The sequence below is a fragment of the Canis aureus genome, chromosome 26 (genome assembly GCF_053574225.1).
Source record: "Canis aureus isolate CA01 chromosome 26, VMU_Caureus_v.1.0, whole genome shotgun sequence".
Classification (NCBI taxonomy): Eukaryota; Metazoa; Chordata; class Mammalia; order Carnivora; family Canidae; genus Canis; species Canis aureus.
This window is the reverse complement of record NC_135636.1, coordinates 40,441,231-40,464,998: the sequence shown is the minus strand read 5'-3', so window position 1 is coordinate 40,464,998 and position 23,768 is coordinate 40,441,231. Positions and strand designations below refer to the sequence as shown.

The 23,768-nt window shown below is 47.7% G+C and overlaps 2 long non-coding RNA genes across 3 annotated transcripts; one reads left to right on the top strand and one right to left on the bottom strand.

Annotated features, from left to right (window-relative positions):
* Positions 1-343: 343 nt before the first annotated feature.
* Positions 344-5,111, top strand: LOC144298478 (uncharacterized). Of its 2 annotated transcripts, XR_013365414.1 has the most exons (6): positions 344-1,145; positions 1,527-2,425; positions 2,883-2,976; positions 3,360-3,477; positions 4,027-4,257; positions 4,771-5,111. It is a non-coding gene; the product is annotated as an uncharacterized LOC144298478 (long non-coding RNA). The 2 variants fall into 2 exon arrangements; XR_013365413.1 differs by having other exon boundaries at positions 344-2,425.
* A 3,271-nt stretch (positions 5,112-8,382) lies between these two features.
* On the bottom strand, positions 8,383-17,615 carry LOC144298850 (uncharacterized). The gene is made up of 2 exons (XR_013365722.1): positions 17,469-17,615; positions 8,383-9,049 (listed from the first exon to the last, which is right to left on the bottom strand). It is a non-coding gene; the product is annotated as an uncharacterized LOC144298850 (long non-coding RNA).
* Positions 17,616-23,768: the final 6,153 nt, after the last annotated feature.

The following is a 23,768-nucleotide window of genomic DNA, read 5'->3' as shown; positions in this document are numbered from 1 at the left end:
TGTCACGGGGAACACCTGCTTCCAAACGTCCAGACCCGGGCAGCATCCCGTGCCGGGCTTCCCTGCGCCGCGGGGGTGACGCCGACCGGGCTTCCCTCCCTGCGGTTCCTTCTGGCTCTGCCCACGCGACGTCCGCCCGCGAGCCTCCCCCTCTGTCTGTTGGGTTCTTACGCTCTCCAAGCAGAATGTAAAGACAGAACATATGCAGAACGCAGAATTAGAACGCTCGGATTTGTTTGACTTCATCCCTACAATTTCCCAAGTGCTCTTGCAATTAAAGAGCACTATTGTATAAGACATGCTTCAGGGGAAGGGATCTAAGTACTACTAACGGGAACAGGAGGCAGATTGAACCCAGCTCTTCACGTGTGTCTGTGTGTGAGCACGAGTGTCATGTCGTGTCTCCGTATACGCATCAACCACGTCTTTTACGTTTTGCAGTTCTGCAGCTTTGGCATCCTGACCTTTCCACCCTACAGGGACTACTCCTCCCAGAGGTAGCCAATTGTGATAGATAGCAACAACTCACCCTGGAGTGCTCCCCTCAAACACTAACCAATCCAGAGGCCACTCCTCCCAGCCACTTCCTTTTTTCAGGCTCTCACACTCCTGGCCAGTAGCCACCTGCCTTCATTACTCCAGTACCAGGTACTGACAGCTCGGGACAAATCCCGTGCCCAGAGCCCGCTGGAATCACTCCAACTAGCCCATCCTAAGCCTTCTTGCCCTGCCTCACCGGCTTCCCCCAGGCCATAAACTTTGCAAGAGCAAAGCCTCTTGCTCACAGACTCCCCACCTCTCCCTCTGCCTCCTGGAAGGCCCCGGTGCTTCTTCGGTGGCCCTGTGCGGCATGCCATGCCAAACTCCCTTCGAGACTGTCATTTCTATGTCCTCATGTCTCACCATACAGGTAGAAGACAGATCCTGACTACCTGATTAAAACAGTACATCTCTGCATGTCCCATTTCGTGGGCGTGCACAGTAACAGGGACACACAGATCCAAGGGCCCCTCCTGCGCTTAGACAACGTGGAGGTTTGCATCACAAAAGCACCAGTGATGTCAGAGGCGCCATGAATCCTAATGAGGGCCCTGGGCCTGGTATCCAGGAGACCTCAACTTGCAACCCAGTCACTGTCCCCCACTGTGAGAACCGGTGGCCCTATTGGAGCCCCTCGCTGAAGGGAACAACATTACATCCAGCCTGACCCGTATTGTGCCACAGCTAATGACCCAGTGAACCTCTGGAGAGTTTGCTGTTTCTTGGCGTCCTGGGAACCGCTGCTGTTTACTCCACTCGGGACAAACCTTTATTAACGTGCAATAATGTGCCTGGGTGTTTGCAGCTCTGGGCCAAGGGTTTCCGTAGACAGGGGCTGGTGGGCCAGGACCCTGCTGGAGCTGCTGCATGCAAATGAGGCCCTTTCTTTACCCTCTCCTCGCCCTGATTTGCATGACTAAGCGTTTCTGCTTTTTTAAAAAAAAATGTGTTTGTTTGTTTCTTGATTATTGTTGTGTCTCCTACAGAGAAAAGCAATTACTTGCTCACTGGACAGAGACCTAAATCTGGCAAAAGCCCAGGTCTGCTCCACTGGCAGAAGGGGGCCAGCCAGCCACACTCCGTTGGTAGGGACCATTCCAGGACACACAGCCCAGGCAAGTGGGATAAAAATCACTTGGGTCTTGAGCAGACTCCATTTTTTTTTTAAGATTATTTATTTATTTATATGAGAGAGAGAGAACATGGGCACAGAGAAAGAGGGAGACACAGACTCCCCACTGAGCAGAGAGCCCAGATATGGGGCTCCATCCCAGGACCCCTGGGATCATGACCTGAGCCCAAGGCAGATGCTTAACCGACTGAGCCACCCAGGCGCCCCTTCCGCAGACTCCCTAAGAGAAAGTGTAAATCGCAACAAAGTAAAATTCGATTAGACTGAAGGGCAGAAACGACTGTGTCCTTGGGAAATTTGGCTCAAGCCAACAGCCAGCTCAAAGGTGTCTCTAAATGAGGCTGTGGGTCCCCTGGGGAAAGAGAAGACATTGCTAATTCTGTTCAGACTTGTGTTTCTCAACTCTATCAGAGCCAATGCCTGGTTTTTAAAACAAATATTTTATTATTTCTTTTCAACTCAAATGAAATTCCTCATTAATATAACCTGCCTATATACATATTTTGTAATCAATGTCATAGTCTAAGCATAAGATAAAGGGGAAAGGAAAGGAATTTATAATAAAACATTTTCAACATGTAAATGCTCTGGCATGACTCAACTGGAAGATATAATCGTCATCAGATGCTTGAACTTGGATATAGAATCCCAGGGAATGAAGCTACAGATGCAGAGCAGCGACCGCTGTGCTGTCTGGGGGCAACCCAGACGCCACGAGACGCTTTGCCATTGGTAATGCAAGTCTTCAACATGGTGAGCAGATCTCGGTAAAGTCTTAAATAAATCAAGGTTCGATCTTCCCTTAGCTTATACCATAGTTTCATTCCTGAAAACTTGGTATATTTTAAAACAGCAGAAAAAAAATACTTTTGTGTCTATGTGAAACCTAGAATTCGGTTCTGGGCTCAGGTCATCTCAAAGAGCATTCTAATCTCCATGGACATCCAGAAGGGCATTCAAAATTAGTGCCAAGGCCTGAAGAATGTGTCAGAACAGTGGGCTGCTGGGAACAGTCCCAGAATCAGTCCTGATGGCAGGTGTCAAATCCTATTTGCAGACAGGAAGTGAATCCAGAGAGAGAAAGCAGCTCACCCAAGTTCCCAAGACCAGAGAGGCGCCAGATTGGGGTTTACACAGAATGCTGTTGGAATAGAGGTTCTATATCCAACTCCAACGTGACTTCCTGTCCCCTTTGGCCACCTCTTGGCAGATGCTGCATCAGCCCAGTGACCCTGCAGTCCCCACACAAGATGGACATTCCCGTGAACCTAAAGAGGAAGACCTCCTGGACCACCCGTCTATTAGTAGGATGTTGGGAGGGGCGGTGGTGTGGTTGGTGCCCTGCTTAGATCCTCTTTCCTGACCTTGTACAGTAGCTGCTTTGAGTCATAGCTGATCAAGGCCCACAGGTGCCCCCTCCCCAGAGTGAGAACAGCCCTGAGGCCACATGGGAGCTTCCTTGCGCAGGAGGCTATGATCCCCATGCACACCCTAAAGCAGCCGATCACTGATGACAGAGTGACATGGAGACACAAATGCCAGCCCCCTTGCCTCAAGTTGGGACTAACTCTGAGATACAACTCGTGCTCCAGGACTCTCCACAGGCTCAGGCTGAAGATCCTCTCCTTCCTTCCTTAGCTTTTTTTTTTTTCCTGCCCTGTTTCTGCACCTCACTCCCTTCTCTTAGGAGCACCTCCTCAATAAATTGTGTGCGTAAGGATCTCCATCATAGGCTCTGCTTCGAAAACTGACCTAGTATAGAGTCAAGATCAAGAGATCAGTGAGGCAACTGTTGCAATAATCAGGTGAGAGGTGATGGTGGCTTGGACCAAGATGGGGGCGGGGACGGGGTGGGTGGTGGAGAGAAGAACTGGTGAATATTTTGGAAGCCTGGTGACTTCGCTAGGTGCTACTGCACTCCAGCAGTGAGCTAACTAACCCAGGGGCCAGCAAACTATCTCCTACAAAGAGATCTGAACCCCAGCCTTGGGAAGGGCTCCCCTTCTAAGTTTGTCCTTCCTGGAGGACTCTGACTCAGCCCTAGGAAACCAGCTAGTCTTTCCTTATATCCCATAGTGACTCTTTTTATCATAATTTAATCATTCTTTATATAACCCTTCCCCTGTTTAAATCACTGTACGGTTCTGCCTCTCGAAGGGGCCCAGGCTGCTGCAACCTGCATATACAGCACCCAGTGAAAAGCCAACAGGAAAAGGATAAACGGACTCTATAGAGGCTCAGCCCTAGCATTACAGAACAGTTTACAAGGGTGGGCTGGAGGCTGAGAAACCAGCTTAGCAAGCAGCACGCAGTCATTTCCGGCCTTAACATTCTATGACCCCCGATCCTTCTAGTCATCCTCAAAAGGGTATATTAAAGGAGCACTTACTTGGAAATCAGAGCATGGAGAATCCAGTCTCCTGTCGACTACTAACTTTCTGGTTAGCCCTTCCCGGGCCTCAGTGTGCTCATCTGTCAAAGGAAGCAGTCACACCAGATGGGATCCTTCTCATTGTGAAACTTCTGTGACTAAGTGAGAGAGACACCTGCAGCCGCATTTTTGAACTCAAAAGTGCCCCGTGATGGTAATGAATTCCCCTTCCCATGATTCCCAGAGACGGACACCTCCCTTTCTTATGCCCCCCACCCAGCTCATCAGCCCTTCCTGACAGCTCAACCCCCTAAGTAGATTCTGAACCCATGCACCCCCCTCCTCTGTACCCCTCCCCATCTTTACCCGGGACAGATGAACGGTATGGTTTATGCTGAGCACTGGCTTTCCTCCTGCCTGTGTGGATTCTGGGGGGAGGGTGCCTATGTGACCAGCCTCCCAATAAAGGGCCTGGATGCTGAGTCTCTACTGAGCTTCCCTGGTAGGCAACACTTCCCGACCCGTGTTGGGTCCCCCTGCTTCCTGCCACCCGCACAGGCTCACGCGCCATGTCTACACTGCAAGTCATGCCCCATCACTCCTTTGCATAACTCTCTCCAATGATTTCCCATCAAATGCGATCCAGATGCCTTACCATGGCCTTTGCGGCCCAGCATGACCTGGTCCCTTGGCGCTCCTGTAACATGCCACGTCCTTTCTTGCTCAGAGCCACTGTGCCGCTCACCACTTCTCCCACCCGGGACTTGTGTTCCTGAACATTCAGCCTGGCAGGCTGCTTCTCATCTGTAAGACTGACCCATCAGAGTGCTATGCCCTGACCGCCTTGGAGAAAGCAGCCTTTGACGGTCGCCACCTTCTCATCCTTTCTTTCACGACCTCAACGTATCTCATTTATTCATTTATTTATTATCTCTTGCTGCCTGCCCAGCCAGAACGGAAGCCCCAAGAGGACAGGGCGCTTGTCTGCCCTCTTCAGTACTTTATCCCTGGCAACGAGCACAGTGCTCGGTAGAGTCAGTACTTAATAAATATTTATGGATGACTAAATGAGAGGAAGTCGGTGGCATCGGTCATAGACAGCCTGTGGTGGTTTACACAGTTTCTGTTCCCAGGTGCCCGGTTAAGTCCAGAGCACACGCACCTTCCTCATCACCACTTGCCTCACTGGTACCTCGAGGCAGCTCCACATCCCTGCCCCATGTGTAAGTCACAGCGGTTAGCTGAAAACAACAGAACTCGCCCCCATAAATTTAAGCAGAAAAGGAATTTACAAAAACATACTGGGTAGCTACAAGGCTTCCCAGAAAGGAAATAGATAATCAAACTTAAAGGCCACATAGCTAAGCATTTGGTCCAAAAATCATCCCCCGGAGCTCTGGGGGATGAAGATACCTCTGGGCATAGACCCTACCTCTGGGCATAGACCCTATGGCTCCCACTGCTCAAAGCACTGGTGTCAGCCCGTCCCACTCACTGGCCATCCCCATAACCGATTTCAGGAGGTTCCTGTTTCTCAAAAGGACAAGACTCCCATTCAAAGTTTAGGTGTGTGGTTGCAGATGATGAGCGCAACCGGAGACATCTGGCCCAGCCCTAGCTGCAAGGGAGGCTGGCAGGCTGAGCAGCTGGACTTACACCAAGAGGCAGCAATTCATAAGGTGTCAAGTTTGCCGAGTACAGGAAAGGAGGTCAGGTTTCCTTAGAGCTAAACGAAGTACAAATGCTCACTGGTCTCTCGGGGCGGGTGGCCACAGAGGAGCTCTTTTCCCCTGTAAGCCACTGGCTCTTCCCACACCGGAAGGCTGCAATAAATCATCCTCCAGTTACGTGTCTCCTCAAGGATGGCACGCAGCACTGTAACCGCTTCCCTGAAGGCCTGTCTCTTTAGCCACTTTGCTTCAAAGTAAGGAGGAGACGGTTGAATTGTTGTCCAAGTGGCTTGAATCATTCCTTATTCTCGCTCAGCACGAAGTCAACCTCAGGATCAATGCGATTGTTCCTGAAAGATTTTTATATGCTAAACATCAGATGCCGACACAGCCTGGCAGGTGACGGAGCCGGTCCACCCGGGATTTACACGTATGACATGGAGGGAAACAGGCAGAGAGAGGCCCCCCCAGTGTCTCCCTAAGCATTCTGTCCCTTCCTGCTCTCTTGCCTTAACAAATATTTATTGACTATCTGCCATATGTCAGGCAATGTGCTAGAAGCAGGACAGATGCTGCTGAGAAAAAAAATAGGCTTGGCCCCTGCCACCAGGGATGGTCCATTTGAGGTAGAGGTTGGGAGGGCAGATACTAACCAAACAGTCGCTCAAACAAATGTAACACGCAGGCTAAGACACGCACATCCTTTCAAAGTCAATAAAAGCATCTCGCCTGCTCAGAAGCCTCTGACTTCTTCCCACAACCAGAGTAAAGTCCACCCCCTACCAGCCTCACGGGATGTGACCATGGCTGCCTCTCTGATGGCCTCCTGACCATCTTCCCAGACTTCCTGGGCCCAGACGCACAAACTCTTTTCTCTGTTTCTTTATTTAGACCACTGTTCTTTTGAGGCTCTGCTACTCACAATTAAACCAACCCCAACTGACACAGCACATTTGGGAGCTTTTGTCTTATTTTTAGGGCCGGGTGAAGCCCATGGAAACATTTAGATAGCAGGGTGACCTGTGGGTTTGGTGCATTCCGTGATCCCTCTGGCTGCATTGAGCACACCGGGTGGGTATTGGGTGGAGGGGGTGGGTGAGCCCTTCTGTCCTCCCACCGTGTAGAGGACACTGAGGCAGTGGCAGGTGAGAGATTATGTTGAGACAAGCCAAGACCTGGAGGGTCTTGGTCTCTGAGTAGATCCCTTAGGCAGCTGCAAGATTTGAAATAGGTCACATTTCTGGACCTCGACTTCCCTGTCTGCTACCCAAAGCAAACCCACATGTCTTACCAAAAATGAGCAGAAGAGGAGGCAAAATCTATGGCATCTGTGATCATGATGGCAGAGAGACCTCGGGGAAGGAGCACCCCGATGCCCTCAGCCAACATCCATCACTGTCCCTACTCTGTGAAGGTCCACCGTGATGAGACCCCCATCCAGCAGGGGACAGGCAAGGATAGATGACAAAACGATGTAATTCTCAGCACAGCCCACGCTCCTCAACACTCATAACCAGTCCTTGCCACCTGCGATCTGACCACAAGCCCCAGACGCCTCCTGATGGTGTCCCCCTGACCCAGGAAGCATTGGGAGCCAACACTCCAGATTTGGTCTCTGATGGTAATGACTAGGACTCTGAGGTTCATGTGGCAGCTCCTGCCCTGTCCCACTGCCCCACTGCCCTGCAGGGTCTTCTAGAATAAACTCCTTCTCTTGCCTCAGTGTCTGGTTCTGGGGAGCAGCCCAAAGGTGGATGGAAATCAAATGGAATGTGGATGGAACAGGGGCTGATAAACCTTTTATGTAAAGGGCCAGATGCTAAATGTTTTAGGCTCTAGGGTACAGTCCCTGTCACAACTACAGTGAGAAAGCAGCCATAGATGGTATGTAAGCGAATCAGTGTGGCTATTTCAACAAAGCTTTATTTATAAACATGGAGAAGGCTGGATTTGCCCCTTAACTGTGCCTTGCCGACTGCTGGGATGGAGAGTGACCTGAGCTGGGCAATGAGCTCCATCAGATACACAGTCAGGAAGGCCTCACTAAGGAGACGTGCAAACATGACGTTGCCAAATGAAGATCCAGGGGAGGGCAACCCAACTACACTTGATGTGCTAACCTCGAGTGCTCCTGGAACTCATTTAATCCCCCCAACAGGTAAGAAGTGTGATTGCTGCTCCATTTTCCAGAAGAGGAAACCAAGGCACAAGTTGGTGAAGTACCTGGCCCAAGGTCACCCGGCTGTGTGCCAGTGGGACCAGGATGCTTCTCCCCTGCGCTCAGGAGAGCAGCTGTCCCCGGGGAGAGAGAGTTCAGGCTGCATGCACAACACAGACAGGAGTGGGGTGGGGAGATGAACAGTGGTAATCACGGAAGCTTCATCCAGCACCCACCCTGGCCTGGGACCCTATCTAAGTTCACTCGGACTAACGCACCTAATCCTCACATCGACGCTACGAGATGGGGGCTGATTGTCACCGTGTGACAGAGGAGGAAACTGAGGCACAGAGAGCATAAGCAATGTTCCTGAGGTTGTTCCTGGGGGCGGCTGAGCCAGGACCCAAGCCCAGGCTGCCTGACTCCGGACACCCTGCTCTTAACTGCCTTATGCACATGCACACACATACACACACACACATATGTGCACCTGCACACAGACACCAGGGAGTCAGAAGCAGACAACATTTACTGGAAGAGTGTCAGCCCACCACATGGAATGGAAGGAACAGTCTCTGAGAGGCTGTTTTCCAGAAACTGGGAGCCCCCGAGTGACAGCCCAGCTACGCGGTACGAGATCCTATGCAAGAAGGGGCTGGGGAGTGCGGAATCCTGATTTTCTTCATTCCAGCACATCATCTGCTGTATTCCGCTGGTGCAGGGCTTTGCGGATTCAGGGTGTGCAGTTACCAGGCTGCAGAGTCCATCTCTCACTAGCTGTGGGACAAATAGCAAGGCCTCCCTCACCACCCTAGGTCTCAGTTTCCCCATGTGTGAGACATGGCTAATACCATTGCCCCTCTCCAAGGGCGGATGTCAGGATTAGATTAACACAAGTGCGTGCTTAGAGCGGGCCTGGCACACCGCAAGTGCTCCATAGATGTTGGCTGATATACTTAAGCCCGTAGCTAAGTGATCCCCTCTCTGGCTCCCCTGTGACCTCGGTGACTGAGAGCCTCCACGCGGTGTCATTGTTTCAAAGCGTCCTTGTGCCGAGCGCCCAGTGAACCGTCACATGCCAACCCGAGGATCGCCAGCCTTTGTCTCGCTGTGCTGGGCCGATATGATCCAACGTCCCAGGGTCGTGTTTTTTTCTTTTCTCTGCCTGTTTCTTTTCTCTGTGGCTCAACGAGAAAGATAACAGCTGTGCTCTGATTTTGTGTTTTAATCATTTTAATAATACGCAGGAAATTGGGTGGCTTAGGGACTCAGCGTCAGAGGGGAGTTGTCACTGCATGAACAGACCAGGTGGACGAGGGAGAATCGAGGGCAGGAAGGGGGGAGGACCCTTGGGGATGGCAATAGAATAGCTTGATAGGCTTCAACAGTCCAAATTAAAATAAATTAAATGTTGTGAGGGCTTCCTTCATGTCAGGTGTCCCCAGTAAGAGAGAGAAGGACACCTCCAGGCAGTTTGCGGAAATGAAGGCTCCTGTCCATTGCATTCCCAAGGAGAAGAGACCCATCTCCTCACCAGGGCTACGAGGCTCCAATCTGCTGCCCCGCTGACCTCATCCACCTCAATTCTGTGCTCCCCACCCCTGCAGCCACATTGGCTCTGCTGTCCCACCTCCCGGCCTGTGCACCTGCTTTTCCAGCATCTTCACACACTGCCTCTTCCTCCAAGCTCAAGCCTCAGCTCTAATGGGGATGAAAGGGGCTTCCTCCCGGACCCTGTAGCTGAAGGGGGCCCCTGCTCCCCACTCGTACCCCTGCTAGTCCTCTGCCCTGCTGTGTTTACTTCATAGCACTGCCATCTTCTAGAAAGGTCTTCTTTACTCATCTGTTCACCGCATTTGGGATGAATTTTCAGTATAAGCTCCATGAGCACAGGGATCTCATCTTTCCTGTTTACCTCTCTCTCCCAAGCACCTCAGAGATGTGCCGAGTACATAATGTAAGAAATACTTGTGAATGAATGAATGAATGAATGAATGACCTGGCCACTATCTAATGAACTTTGCTACTCTATCCTTACCAAGTGAATCAGGCACAAATTCACAATGTGTGCCCAGTGATCATCTAATGATGCCTTGAACATGTATCAGATCTTTCACTCTTGCTTCTCTTTACGTGCCTGCTGCCTGCCAGGTGAGACAGTGCTCCAGGAGGTCAGAGGATGTCCTTTGTGCTTCTCTGCATCCTCAGCTGTGCCCTGCGCTTGGACAGCTCTCAAAAGATAACTCAGGATTGGATTGGGACATGAGGAGTGGAGCCATCATTTAGAAAATTTGGCCACTTTCTTTGGTCATCAGCAGCTCTTTGGCCTCTAGGCCTTTGCATTGACTGTTCCCTCTGCCCAAATGCCTTTCCCTCAGTGTCACTTCTCAGAGTGAACTCCTACTCATTCTTCTACATCTGTCACCTCTTCTGTGAAGTCTTCTCTGATTTCTTCCTGGTTATTTCAGTACCATCCACAGCCTAGAATCTGACCCCACTCCCTCTGCTTTAGCACATACCTCACATCACTGCTATTACTATGGCCCTGTTTGCCTCACTACCTCTCTGCTCAGTATACTGTGAGTCCTTTAAAGTTAATGTTGATCATTTATTCACTTTTCAGATTGCCTATGCCTGGCTCAGTCTCTGACAAGTGGTAAACCCTTTCTACACACACACACACACACACACACACACACACACAAATGTTTTTTGACCAAATGATCAAAGTAACTATATGATGAGGTACAGGGGCATCTAAGAACTAGACAGAGTTACCAGCAACATGTTTAGTGCCCATTTTTCCCCATGGGAATGTCAGCTCCATGAGGAAGGGATTCTGTTCTCTTCCCAATCCAGCCCCCTGGTAAAGCTAAAAGCTCACACCAAGAAGCTCAAAAAACATGTGCCAGATGCAAGAATATAATGAGGCTATTGAGAAAAGAAGACTGACTCTCAAGGGCACCCCAAAAGGCTCAAGACAGAGATGAGTCTAGATGGGTGCTTTAAAGAATGGTAGAGGCATGTTCATCCAGCAAATACTGGCTGAGGACCTACAAGGCGCCAAGGTCTGCCCTAGGCACCAGAGTTAAAACAGTGGATAGAACAAAATCCCTGCTGTGACCTGATCTTTTAATGGGAAGAATAACAATGAAGAAAGAAGAAAGAAAGAAGAAAGAAAGAAAAAAAGAGAAAGAAAGAAAGAGAAAGAAAGAAAGAAAGAAAGAAAGAAAGAAAGAAAGAAAGAAAGAAAGAAAGAAAGAAAGAGAGAAAGAAAGTGCTCGCATCTGGGTGGCACAGTCAGTTGAGGTCTGCCTCTTGGTTTGGTTTTGGCTCAGGTCCTGACCTCAAGGTCATGAGATCAAGCCCCGAGTCAGGCTCCACACTCAGCATGGAGTCTGCATGAGATTCTCTCCCTCTCCCTCTGCCCCTCTTCCCTCTTTTTCTGTCAAATAAAAAATAAAATCTTTTACGAAATAGAAATGCAATATAGCATCAAGAAGTGAAAAAGTGCTATGGAGAAAGTAAAGTGCAAAAGAAGGCAGAGAGGGTGAAGGCATTATTTTCGATGGGTGGTCAAGGGTGGTCTCACCAGGGAGAAGGTAAGCCACCTGAATGAAGGGGGGTGGCATGTGTTCACGCAGCCTGAACGAGGTGGGGTGCAAAGAGGGATGCACCTGTACAATGTATGGGAACTAATGTATTAGTCGTACACTGTCATGTGCTCAAATTACACTTTGGAGTATTTTGTAATATTTGAATATTTGACAGCAATTACTATCCTAGTATCATAAAATTTCTCAGAAGAGCCCTTTAGACAGATGCCCTATTCTATGTTAGCAATGTGTCCTATTTTGATAGGAGTATAAGGATTTTAGGAAGAAGATCTCATCATCCCTACCCCGACCTCCTGGTCTCTTGGCATGACCCTAATCTGTCAGTACAATCCATTTAAGCACCAGAACAGAAAAATGGCCAAGCCCCTTCCATGCTCTGCAGCAAGGCTTCGGTGATGATTTCTGTCCCTTGCTCTTACAAGGACCAGGGTTAGGGAAATGAGTGCTGAGTCCGGAGATCAAAGCATAGTCGCTTCCGTTCCACACAGCCCGACAGAAAACTGGGCAACTGGGAACCCCTCCCTGTCTGCTGTTGTCCAGATGGAAAGAACTGGGATTATGAAGAAAGCTGCAGAGTCTCCCCACCACGACCGTGCCCTTCTCTGCGTACGAGCTTATTTCGTCAAGCCCTGGTGAGTTCGGTTTTGTTGAAGATTTAACAGGATTTGAGACTAAGGGGTGGTCTTCTCGGATTTTCTCCTTAATTTTCCTTTTGATTCTTAGAAATAGCCCCATGACACCAAGAAAACAACCGTGGCCGAGAAGATTAGAATTACACAGGATGTAATTCCCTTTCACATTAATGCCGAAGGGTGGTGGGTCATCTCCAGTTGTGATCTTCCTCATACAAGAGCCAAAAAGCTGAGGATGTTGGTTAAATCAAAATGGCTTTGAACAAAGTGTGATCTCAAGGACCTCACCCTGAGGCTGAGCCTTCAAACCCTAAAAACCCAAAGTGGGAGATTTGTGAAGCAGGAGCAATGTATCACTCAGTCAACTATTGCGCCACGTGGCCACAGGGTAGAGATCAGAGAATATGGATTAGGTTTCCTTAGGTTTGGCATTTCTGTGTGTGTGTGTGTGTGTGTGTGTGTTAACACAGTGACTCAATGTGTATAGTATTGTCTTACGGGGAGTTTGAAAAGTTGAGGGGTTGCACAACTTTTTTAATTTTGGGTTGCACAAGGGTGGGGATTGTAAAAGAATACTTTTTTTAAAAAAAGGTAAAATCATGGCTGTCATACAAATATTCAATGAACGTGTCAAAGGTTTTATTTAACTCAGTAATGAATGGAGGAACCAGAAAAGTTCAAACCAAGTCAAAGAAAAATCCAAAGTGCAAACACATTTATTTGTAGATCATTAGGAATGTTGAAATGAATTTCATTAATACACGTAAAATTGGCTTCTCCCATAACAGTGGAAGAAGTCGATTAAACCCCCACTGGACATAACATGGTTTTCTATGGATAGGAATGATTTGCATTACTATCAGTTTGCCACAAATTAATCTTATCTTTCCAGAATTGTAAAATAGCCTGGTCAAAGACAAGGGAAGGGGATGATCACCTAGGTTGATGAGCTATTTAAGACACTCACTAAATTTCAAAATCTTTCCCAAGCTTTCCTTACAGGGGCTACTAATATTTAGTGGACAGGAGCCCAGCGATGCTACAACTCCTGCCACATGCAACACAGTCCCCCTACATCCCCTATGACTTTTAAATGTCTTTCTGGATCTTCCCGTAAGAGCCCTGTTTATAATTAACTGAGCTTCAAACCTAGGAACCCAAAGGTCTTACACCTGTTAATGTACATCGAATAGGTTTTACTCCAATGCCCACCCCTCATCTGCCCTTTCATTTCAAACATTTCTTGTACAGGCTGGCTCCTGATTGTTTTGCTTCTCTGTCTCTCTGTCTCTGTCTCTGTCTCTCTCTTTGAGAGGAAGAGAGAAAGAGCCCATACGGGGTTGTGGGGAGAAGGGGCAGAGGAAGAGGGAGACAGAGAGAGAGACTCTAAAGCGGGCTCCACGTGCAGCACAGAGAAGTGACCCCAATCCCACGACCCTAAGATCATGAGCCAAGCCAAAATCAAGAGTTGGACACTTAACCAACCGAGCCACTCAGGTGCCCCTATCTTGCTGCTTTTAAATGCACTTACTCATCAACAGCAGAGGCAAACATCTCACGGATTCTTTAAATCTTATAGTATAGCTGCTCCTGGGGGCATATTTATTATCCTTTAATTTTGTATAGTTCTACTGTTTTATTATTTTTTATTATAAGCAATATTCTCTAAGTTCGGTTCCTTTTCTTTCTCCCTGATATTATGGCCAGGACGATATTCTAATTTTTTTAATTATGTGTATAGGTAGGTCATGTTACTCATGACTTTCATTTCAGGGGCGGAGAGCAGCGTTATACGATATTTGTATAAAGGCAGGTGCTGAGTTAGGCGGTAGGGTTGAGAACCACTGTTTCCATGCAATTCTGCCATCGGATTTTTCTCTTTCTCCAATAACAGCTTCCATTTCTTTTGTGGGAACAAAACTTTTCACTACTGGATACAGCCTGGAGGACCTGCCAACCAAAGCGCCTGGTCCCCTCAAGTGGTGGCCACTGACCCAAGTCTAGACAACCTGTTCTCTCTCTCAGAAGCTGTGTCTTAAATTCATGTCTTAAGCAGGGCGATCAAAACATCAAAAACACTTGAAGCATGTGTATTCTGGCAACTACAGTAGGTTTCTGCTGCTTGCAGAGTTCTGATCCCAAAGCAAAACAAAGTCAACCGACAACAAACAAAAAAAAAACCATGAAAGATTACCCAAGTCTTACTGGAATATCTACCTAAAATATTAATAATATAGTCCTTGGAAACCAATTGGAAAAAATGTAACTTGGGATAAATAAACCTTTCACTCACCCTTCCCACAAGATGCATCTCCTAGATTCCTAACATGTGGCAGGTGCGACACTGCACGTTGGGGATCCCATCCCCCAGGGAGCTTGAGCACAGCCAGGTGGGCGGGACCCAGACAACGGGCAGGTTAACAACCACAGACAGGCCTTAGAAAAGTTATGGAAAGACGTGTCTAAATCGGATTTCTGTAAAACAAATCACATTCCAAGTTCTGCTTCTTTGAACATGATAAATACTTATGTAATACGAGTGGCAAACCTCTAATTTTTTCTTTCTGTCTCTTATTTTTTAAGTTCTGGATTCACTGTCTGGAGCTTTCTCGAAGCAGGGAGGACTGGTTCAGCAAAGGTTGTTTTCATTTGCATTTTGAATTCCTCCAGAGACTGCAATGCCAATCAGCATGCATGAATTCTTAATTCATGTAAAACAGCACACCTTCCTTTACTCACTTTTCTAGTTCATTTACGGGCTCCTGGCTGAGGGCTGGCGGTGGCATCCCTCTGGGGCCACAGGTGACCTGTGGGTGTAGGGGCTTCAGCTTCAAAGTCATTTTCATATGAGATGCCCCCATCGTGTCTCTCCCTGGGAATGAGCCACTTCTGCTGAGCCACTCTCAGGCCAGACCCAGCAAGTCCTGGTCACTTAGATGATTAATTTCCTGGGCTCTGGACTGAGTTGTGTAGTTCTATAGGTTTGCTCTCTATTTTCCCCAAATTGGACTCTAAATATCCCAGTTGAACTTGAGTAAGTGGGGCTTCCAGTTACATACCTGAAGTCTTAACTGAAGGTCAATGGGCAGAGAGAAGGAGACCCTTTAAGTTTCATTAAATTAAATAGTACATGATTTTTCTAATTACCAAAATTACAGAAAGGTTGAGAACATAGTATTCGTCCTTGGTCCCTGCCTCCTGACCTCCAGTACACACTCAGAATCAACCCTTTCTGGTGGCTTCTGAACTTAGATACTTTTGAAAGCAACACATCTAATTAATAATAACCCTTCCTGGGATGCCTGGTTGGCTCAGTGGTTGAGCATCTTCCTTTGGCTCAGGTAGTGATCCCGGAGTCCTGAGATCGAGTCCCACATGGGGCTCCCCACAGGGAGCCTGCTTCTCCCCCTGCCTATGTCTCTGCCTCTCTCTGTGTGTCTCTAATGAATAAATAAATAAAATCTTTTTAAAAATTATAATAATAATAACACTTACCCATGTTGTGGCAAGCTTCGGGAGTGGGTCCCTTTTTACTGCTGAGTAGTACTCCACTGTATGGATATCCTACTGTTTGTTTATCAATTTTCCTATTGATGGACACTTGGGTTGTTTCCAGTTTGGGGCCATTATGGAAAGAGGTGTTATGAGTGCTCTTGTTCCTACCTTTCTGTGGATGTGTTTTCATGCCTCTTGCATACACACCCAGGGGTGGAATTCCTGGGTTAGAGAACAGATGTGCATTTTAATTTTCTAAAACTGCAAAAGTTTTTCAAAGTGACTGTACCATTTTACACTCCCACCACCAATGCATGGGAGGCACCTTTGGTCCACATCTACTTCTGACAGCTTGAAACACTGGCTGCCGACATGCTGCCACATGAGGCAGTTCAGCTCTCAGTGTCCCAAGCAGGGTACTTCTTACCTCCTACTGCAGAGGAGGAAGGACAGGGGTCATGAGGGAAGCTGCAGGGAATTGAAGCTTGGCTCTGTCGCTCGCTGGCTATGGGGACGTGGATGGGTTATTGCTTTTCTCTGTGTCTCCCTTTCCACATCTGTGAAATTATTTTTGAGTATCAGACAACAATCCTTAGGGAAGAAGGGGTATTTGAAGATGTGCCCCTGGTTTGCCCTAATATTTGGCCTTTGAACTTGTTTCTGACACAGGGCTCCTAAATCCCTTGGAATTTCTTGGGTGATAGGAACACCTTCTGTTCTAATGAGGTGACTCTTGGTGGCCTCCTGGATGGCAGCTGGTCACCAGAAAGACCAAGCTGAGATTAGGTGTCATTAGCCTGAGCTAATGATGGGTCATGCCCACGTGATGAAGCCTCCATAAAAATCCCTAAACTATGGGGTTCAGAGAGCATCTGGGTTGGTGAACACATGCACACATGGGGGAGTGATGTACCCCAACTCCACAGTGACATAAGCACCCACACTCAGGACCTTTCCAGACCACTCTTTACATGTCTCTTCACCTCACTGTTCATCTGTATTCTTTACTATGTCCTTTATAACAAACCAGTAAACAAAAGGAAGTATTTTCCTCTGAGTTCTATGAGCTGCAAATTATCAAATTCAGGGAGGAGTTCGTGGGAACCCCAAGTTATAGCCTGTCAGCCAGAAGTACAAGGGACAGCCTGGGACTCGTGACTGGGGTCCGAAATGAGGATGGGCTGGGGAGACCGAGCCCTTAACCTGCAGGGTCTGATTCTAACTCCAGGGAGACAGTGTCAGACCTGAACTGAATGAGAGGACACCCAGCTGGGGTCACAGAATTGGCTGGTGTGGGAAGAAGTGCACACATCTGGTCACAGAGGTGTTTGGTGTGAGCGGTGAGTGAGAAGAAAACAGTTTTCCCTCAGTCAGGGTAGTGGAGGGGAGGTGGTGGGTTTTTCCAGGACAGCAGTGGGAATTGCCGACTGCCTACTACATCCGCGACCCATCCTCCCAAAAAAGGTCCTTGACTTCTCAGGAACCTCCTGCTCCCCTCACCTCCCATGGGACTCCAAGGAACTGACCCTACCTCATCCCCCTCACCAACAAGAGCGCTGGTCTGAGGGTAACCCCATCCATTTCCCTTGGCAGTGATTTGGTCAAGAGCACACATACAATGCAGTTGGGGCCAAGAAGATTCCAGAAATGTTTTGCCAGAGTTTTCTAGAAAACTCCCTGCTTGCTCCCCTGAGAAAGCTTCCAAACCTTTCTTCGCCGTATGGTTTCTTCTGAACCCAGTGACCTTCGATACCGAGGAGGGTCTCCAGCCTCACCCAAAAGCCCACCCAGAAGACCACAGCCGAGATGGAAAGGGTCCGGTCCTTGGAGACCTCCTTGGATCGCTGACTCACCTGTTGAATGACGGGCGCCAACATGCTTTGTAACTGTTTAAGCCCATGTCAGTATGAGGTTGCCACGGTGTGTGTGGGAGAGCTGGGAGCCGGTTCTTAACACCATCTCAAATTTTCCATAAGACTGTTCAAAGTTCAGACCGTGTCTGGGAGGTGTCAAACACCTGCCAACAGCAAGGAAGCCATAAAAGGGAGAACGCTGCATTTGAAAGGGAAGTGATGTGTTAATGATTGACATCGGGTTATGTTTAGAAAATATAACGCTCCCAAGAGTTAGTCAATAAAACAGTCCAAAGTGCTTCGAGAGATGCCAAAACGACTAAGGTTTTCTCCTGAGACAATTGTTTTCTCTGGTTATTGGGGTAACTGAATTCTGGGGCCTGTTAGCTGAGTTTAAGAAAAATCCCTTTATCTGGGGATATCTGGATATCTGGATAAAAATCCCTTTATCTGGTGCCAAGCTGGGTTCTATCCATTTACCGAGACAAGGCGACAGTGTGACAAGGAATAATCCCACATGTGTTCGGTTGCTGTGTAAAACCACCTGGATGAAACCAAGACAGACAGGAAGAGAATCAGGAAAAACCCCTCCTCCCACTCACTGTTCCCCGAGGTTTCTCTTCTCTGTTCCATCTCCCCCAAACCCACTCTCCAGACCCTGGTGTGACGGAGACGGCACCATCCATCAGTCCAGACCTAAAACTCAGACTCAGAATTCCTCGCTCCCCTTGGAGATATTTTAAGGTTTAACGTTTTTAACCATATTCTTATTTTATATATATTTCCCCAACATTTCCAACAAATGTAATCCATATGGATGGAGATTTTCTTAAAAGAGAAAATAGGATTTTGGTGAGAATGTTAGTCTTGCGACGCTTCCTCCGGGCACTCCACCCATGGGCTAGACTCACTCCCACGGAAGGAGAGGCTGCATTCAATATAAATGCAAAACGCTCCAGACACTCAGGATTATCTGTGCTTTGCATGAATAGCGACAGCAGCTTGCAAGTGGGCAGGACTTGGCGGGGAGGTCCCTGTCGCAAATCCGCCGCCACAGCGCCACGCTCCCCCGAAGTGCCTGTGAAATCCGTCTGAGTCGCTAATTTCACACTCTGGGGACAGAGCTGTGAACAGCTCAGAGCACATCATTCTCATTTTCATAGCAGTTTCCTTAACCGGCCGACACCCTTTTATGGCATTTTCTCCACCTTTTAAAAAATTAAAATGTTCAATTCTGTTAAGGTTAAATCTCAGGTTTGTTTTTGCTTAATCATCTCTTTACTGCCTTGACTTTGCAAACAGCGAGGTTTTATTTTGTCTGTAGATCTTTTGTGAAGCCTTCTGTGGCTCGGTTGCATTTTTTAAAAAGCAAAATGAATCGTTCGCATATTCCACATTCATTATTCGCCCTCCTGCAGCTTTCTAAATGATATAGGTACTTGGATGCCTCTGTCATGAGCACAGAATGCATTTGAAATGCGCTGTTAAAATAAGCTTTTCATCTCCCTTCAGATCATAAAGTGAGTTTCCTTCTCTGGGTTTCTGCAGACCTGAGAAATACTCCTCATTTCACTTGAGGAGGGTCCTGTGGGACAGAGGGCGTGATGATCCTGAGTTCACTGTAAGAATTTTGATGGCTGGATTTACAAACTCTAAATGGTTGGCCACTGAGATTAAGGTTTAATTGTTTTGATTGTTCCTATTGTCAACCAACTCACTTGGGCATTTCTGTCAATGAATGACTCAAACATCATATCTATTCGGATCATAAAAAATTGTGAAAATCCGGGTCAGCTGTTTCAGAAAAAAAAAAAATCACGATTTGTTTCTGATATAAATTGACTGGTTAGGGCTTTTATTTATTGAATAAGCCATGGGTCTCATCATAATATTTAAAAATAGGACTGGTTTAGCAATCGATCAGGAAGTTAGAGGCATATATGTCAAATGTCAGCTCCTAATAAAACAACAGATCCTGTCTCTATTTTAAAATCTGGTATTTTGTTTATTGCAGATTGTTTTTTGCATTCGTTTTGATTTTTAAAAGATCGCATTAAAATCATATTTATCTTTATTACTGAGATTTGGGGGCTGCCCCACATTTTTGGTCCAAGGCCAATGCCTGACCTGCCTCAACTTAGCCCCAGTCCTGAATTATTTATTTATTTATTTATTTATTTATTTATTTATTTATTTATTTATTTATAAGATTTTGTTTATTTATTTGGAAGAAAGAGAGCATGTGTGTGAGAGAGAGCATGAGCAGGGGGAGAGGCAGAGGAGCTGAGCAGGGAACTCAATGCAGAGCTCGATCTCAAGACCCTGAGATCATGACTTAAGCCAAAGGCAGACGTTTAACCAACTGAGCCACCCAGGCGCTCCCCCTCCATCCCCGCACTGAGTCTTGAATTTACTTCAAGATCAAGGAAGTGGTGAACCTGGGGGTCCCCAGCCAAGGACAGCCTGGAAGCCCTTGACCTCTCTCTCCTCAGGGATGGTGTGAATTTGGATCTTCGCTGGAGGAAAGGAAACCTTAAAGTCTGAAGTGGGTCCCAGAGTCTCAGCTCTCCTCCTTCTTCCCAAAGCCTGGGAATGAGCCTCTGCCTCCAAGTCCTGGCTCCCGGCCTCCCTATTGACATGCCCTCCTTTTCCTTCTCAATCTTGGGTTCTCTGGGCCTAAGACAAGGCCAGCATCACACCTCCAGCATCATCTCAAGTGAGAACAACAGAGTGCCGGAACGTTCCTCGGGGGGACCAGCTCTCAGAGGAAACCTCCAAGGGCCAGGATGCCTGCATCATTGTTGTGTACACATCGGGGTCCCCATGGGGCTGGGGGAGTGTGGGAAAGGTGAGAATTTCTGAGCAAGATATGGATTCAGCTGTGAGTAGGGCAGCCCTCCCCAACCCTGCTCTGAGACAGTGACCAAAGTCAGCTTGTCGCCAAGTGTCTGCTCTAGCTACGGAAATTAATAACCAAGAGTCTCGGATGTTTGGCCTTGAAAATGCCAACTATTTAGAAATTTGGAAATATCTACTTGAGTCGGTGATGTTTTTGCCCTGTTTTCTTTGCAGATGATTGAAGCCCCGTATGAGTTTGGGACTGCTTATTATAGTGGCAAAATGTAGTTTTAATCACCCCTATTTTCATAATCGCTGCAGGAAGCAAATGCACCGTGGCACCCTGGGGGTCCTGCATGCATTCGCACGGCCTCCCCGGGGGACCACTGCAGCTCATCTGAGTTTTGGCAGAATGTCTTGGGACCCTCCTGGAACGTGAGAGGATGGCAAGTTGTGCTGAGGTGCCCCCAGCCTGTCTTCCTGGGAGGCGGTCATGAGACAGTTTCTCATCACACAGGCAGGTGAGTTCTGAGGCTCCCGGTCTCAGCCCTCAGGATATAGCTGCAGACTGAAGTGGCTTCTTGGCAGCAAGGCTCCCCATCACTCGGGACGGCCATCTGGCCACCCTTCTTTGGGTGTCACCCTGCATCCTAACGGTAAAGGGTTCCCCTTGGAGACAAGCATGGAAACCCAACTCAAACAAGCATAAGTGAAAAAAGGACATTTATTGACCTACATAACTATGGACAGGCTAAGGCAGTGATTGTTAATGGAGGTAATTTTACATACACACCTCCAAGACTATTTGGCAATGTCTGGAGACTTTTGGGGTTGTCACTGGGGGCAGAGGAGGGGGTAAGAGAGAGTGTGCCACATGCTATCTAGTGGGTAGAGGCCAAGGATGTTGTTAAATGCCCTATAATGTACAGGACAGTCCCCCACACAAAGTAAGATCCAGTCCAGAACTGTAAAACAGTTCCAAGGTTGAGAAAACCTGCTCCAGGAGTAATGATTTCAGGCATGGCTGGATCCAGGAGTGCTAATAATGCCTACAAGGCTTCATTTCTCTCCAATTCTTGGCTGCTTTCCTCTGCCTTGACCTCACACACAAACGGGACCTTTCTGTTCTGTGGCCTGGCTCACAGCCTCACAGAAACAAGTCCTGAGAAAAGAGAGAGATTCTTTCCAGTAAATCAAACCAAGTCTGGCATTGAATTCCATTTGCCACCCAGGAACCACTTTGACCTAACAGAATGTGGGTGGGGGCGAAGAAGGAGAACATTCTGATTGTTGAGGCCTAGGGCACGAGGCCAAATCTAGAACTGGAGGCTAGTGGATTGAAAAGAGGAGGGATCGCTTGCCCAAAATAAAATCAGGGCACAGCTGCCAGAAGGAGGAGGAGTGGATGCTGGGTGGACAAAAATCACAGATGCCCCCACCACATGCTCATGAATGAAAGCGGTGGGAGCACTGGTTTGTAGTGTTAAACATACACTATGGAGAAAGGGGAGGGGGGACGAAATGGGAAACGAGGGAAAAAATGCAAAAGTGAGTCATCGTGCTTACCAGAAAGTACGTACAATTGAGGATTTGCAGGCATTTTCTTTTCTTTCTTTTTTTTTTTATCTCATCTAGAAAAGAATTATAAATATGTGCGACATGGAAATACCTTCCACACATTTCAACGAGTACAAATGAACTTGTGCATGAGAAAATATTTTTGCAAAGTCTAACCCTTTACACAAACAAAAGGGAATGTGGAAATATTGGCCAAAATGCCGGAACTGTAAAACATGTATTTCCCTGAGGGTCCTGATTCGATAGAGAGATCAAGTTTTATTTACCTGTTTTTGAAGATTAAAGTATTGTGTCTAATTCCTTAACAAAGAGAAAGCAGGCGTATCTTAGAGTAATGATGATCAGCAGCTCCTTTTGATTCGAAGCTCTCTGTGACTCCTCTGCTGGGGGCCGGGTTGATATGTTTTAATGTGCCTGCAAGAGCCTTTGATAAACAGAGAACGGGTTGCAGCCAGCAGAGCCAACCTGCTGCAGCTGATAGATTTAAGGGAGAAGGTTAGGGCTGTTCTTGAGCTGGAATAATGGGAAGGTCTCTGGAGGTCTCTGAAGGTCTCTGGAGCATCGGGCTGAACACAAAGCCCACTGTCATTGTAGTAATAATGACACCACGGTTTCCTTCTCTTTCTATCCCACTCGATGCTTTGCGAGGAGTCCCTCCGTGTCCCTGTCTCCAGCCACCCTTATTAATGCCTTATGCCTCATGCACACTGGCCTCATTTCTGGTCCTTCAATTCTCAGGCCCTGTTTCCTTCTCTGGGCCTTTGCATGTGCTGTTCCCCCTGCCTGGCACACCGTTCCCTCAGATCTCCCACAGCAGCACGTTCTCATCCTTCAGGACTCTCAGCCTGCATGCCACCTCCTCAGAAAGGCCCTCCCAGACCACCCAAAATGAGACAGTGGCCCCGCTCCCCACTACTGGTTACCCCCCATTCTGTTTCTACTCCTACATTTCTCATAGTCTGAAGTTTTCCATGTATTTATTCATTTAGCTGTATATTGTCTATCCTTATAAACTGGAACTTCTTGAGAACAGATGGATCATATCTATCTTGTTCACTGCTGTGTCTTGGGGGTATGTGCAAAGGTACATGATCAACACTTGCTAAGTGAATGAACAGAGCCATAAGTGGACGATATGTTGATAGTTTTCACATGGGAATGGTTTGTTCCATTTTTCGTGTATAATATGGCTCTGACCAGGGAGTGATGGAGCCAGGACTCTATGAAGAAACTTTATGTGCTCAGATTGGACAAAAAATATCTAAATACCTCTTCTCTACCCATTATTCTATACCTTCAAAGATAAATTACTATACCTTACATGGGCCTATGAATCTTGAAATACATTTTTTAAACAAATCGTTTATGTGGACAGAGACCCTGCATGTGTGCCGGCAGGCACACATTTACCCAAGCCCACACGTTCTAGGTGCGCTCATGCACCCATTTACCTGGGACCCACACACTCTAAGTGTGGCCCTGCAGTTAATCCTGTGAGATCTGGAGCTAAGATGTCCTTTCATAGCCACACTAAATTGAGTCCAGAGGGCTGAATCTTTATCTCCCTGTACTTACCAGTTTTTGGAAAAGTCTGCTTTCTGGGGTGGGAGAGTAACCTCAAACAAGGCAGCTCCCTTTGGCCAAGGGCATTCCCTGGAGAAGGACTCCGCCAAGATCTTCCTGCACCAGCCCTCCCAGCAGCAGGGAGCACATGTCTGGTCCTGAAGGAGAATCTAGGGACACATCACAGCCTCTGGCCCAAGTCGCCAGCCTCTCTCACTCCGGGGCCCTGCAACAGTTCCCCAGCAGGCCTCCCATCTTCTGCTCCTGCCCCAAACAGGTGATATCCCACCTGGTATCCAGAGAAAGCTTATGAACACCAGA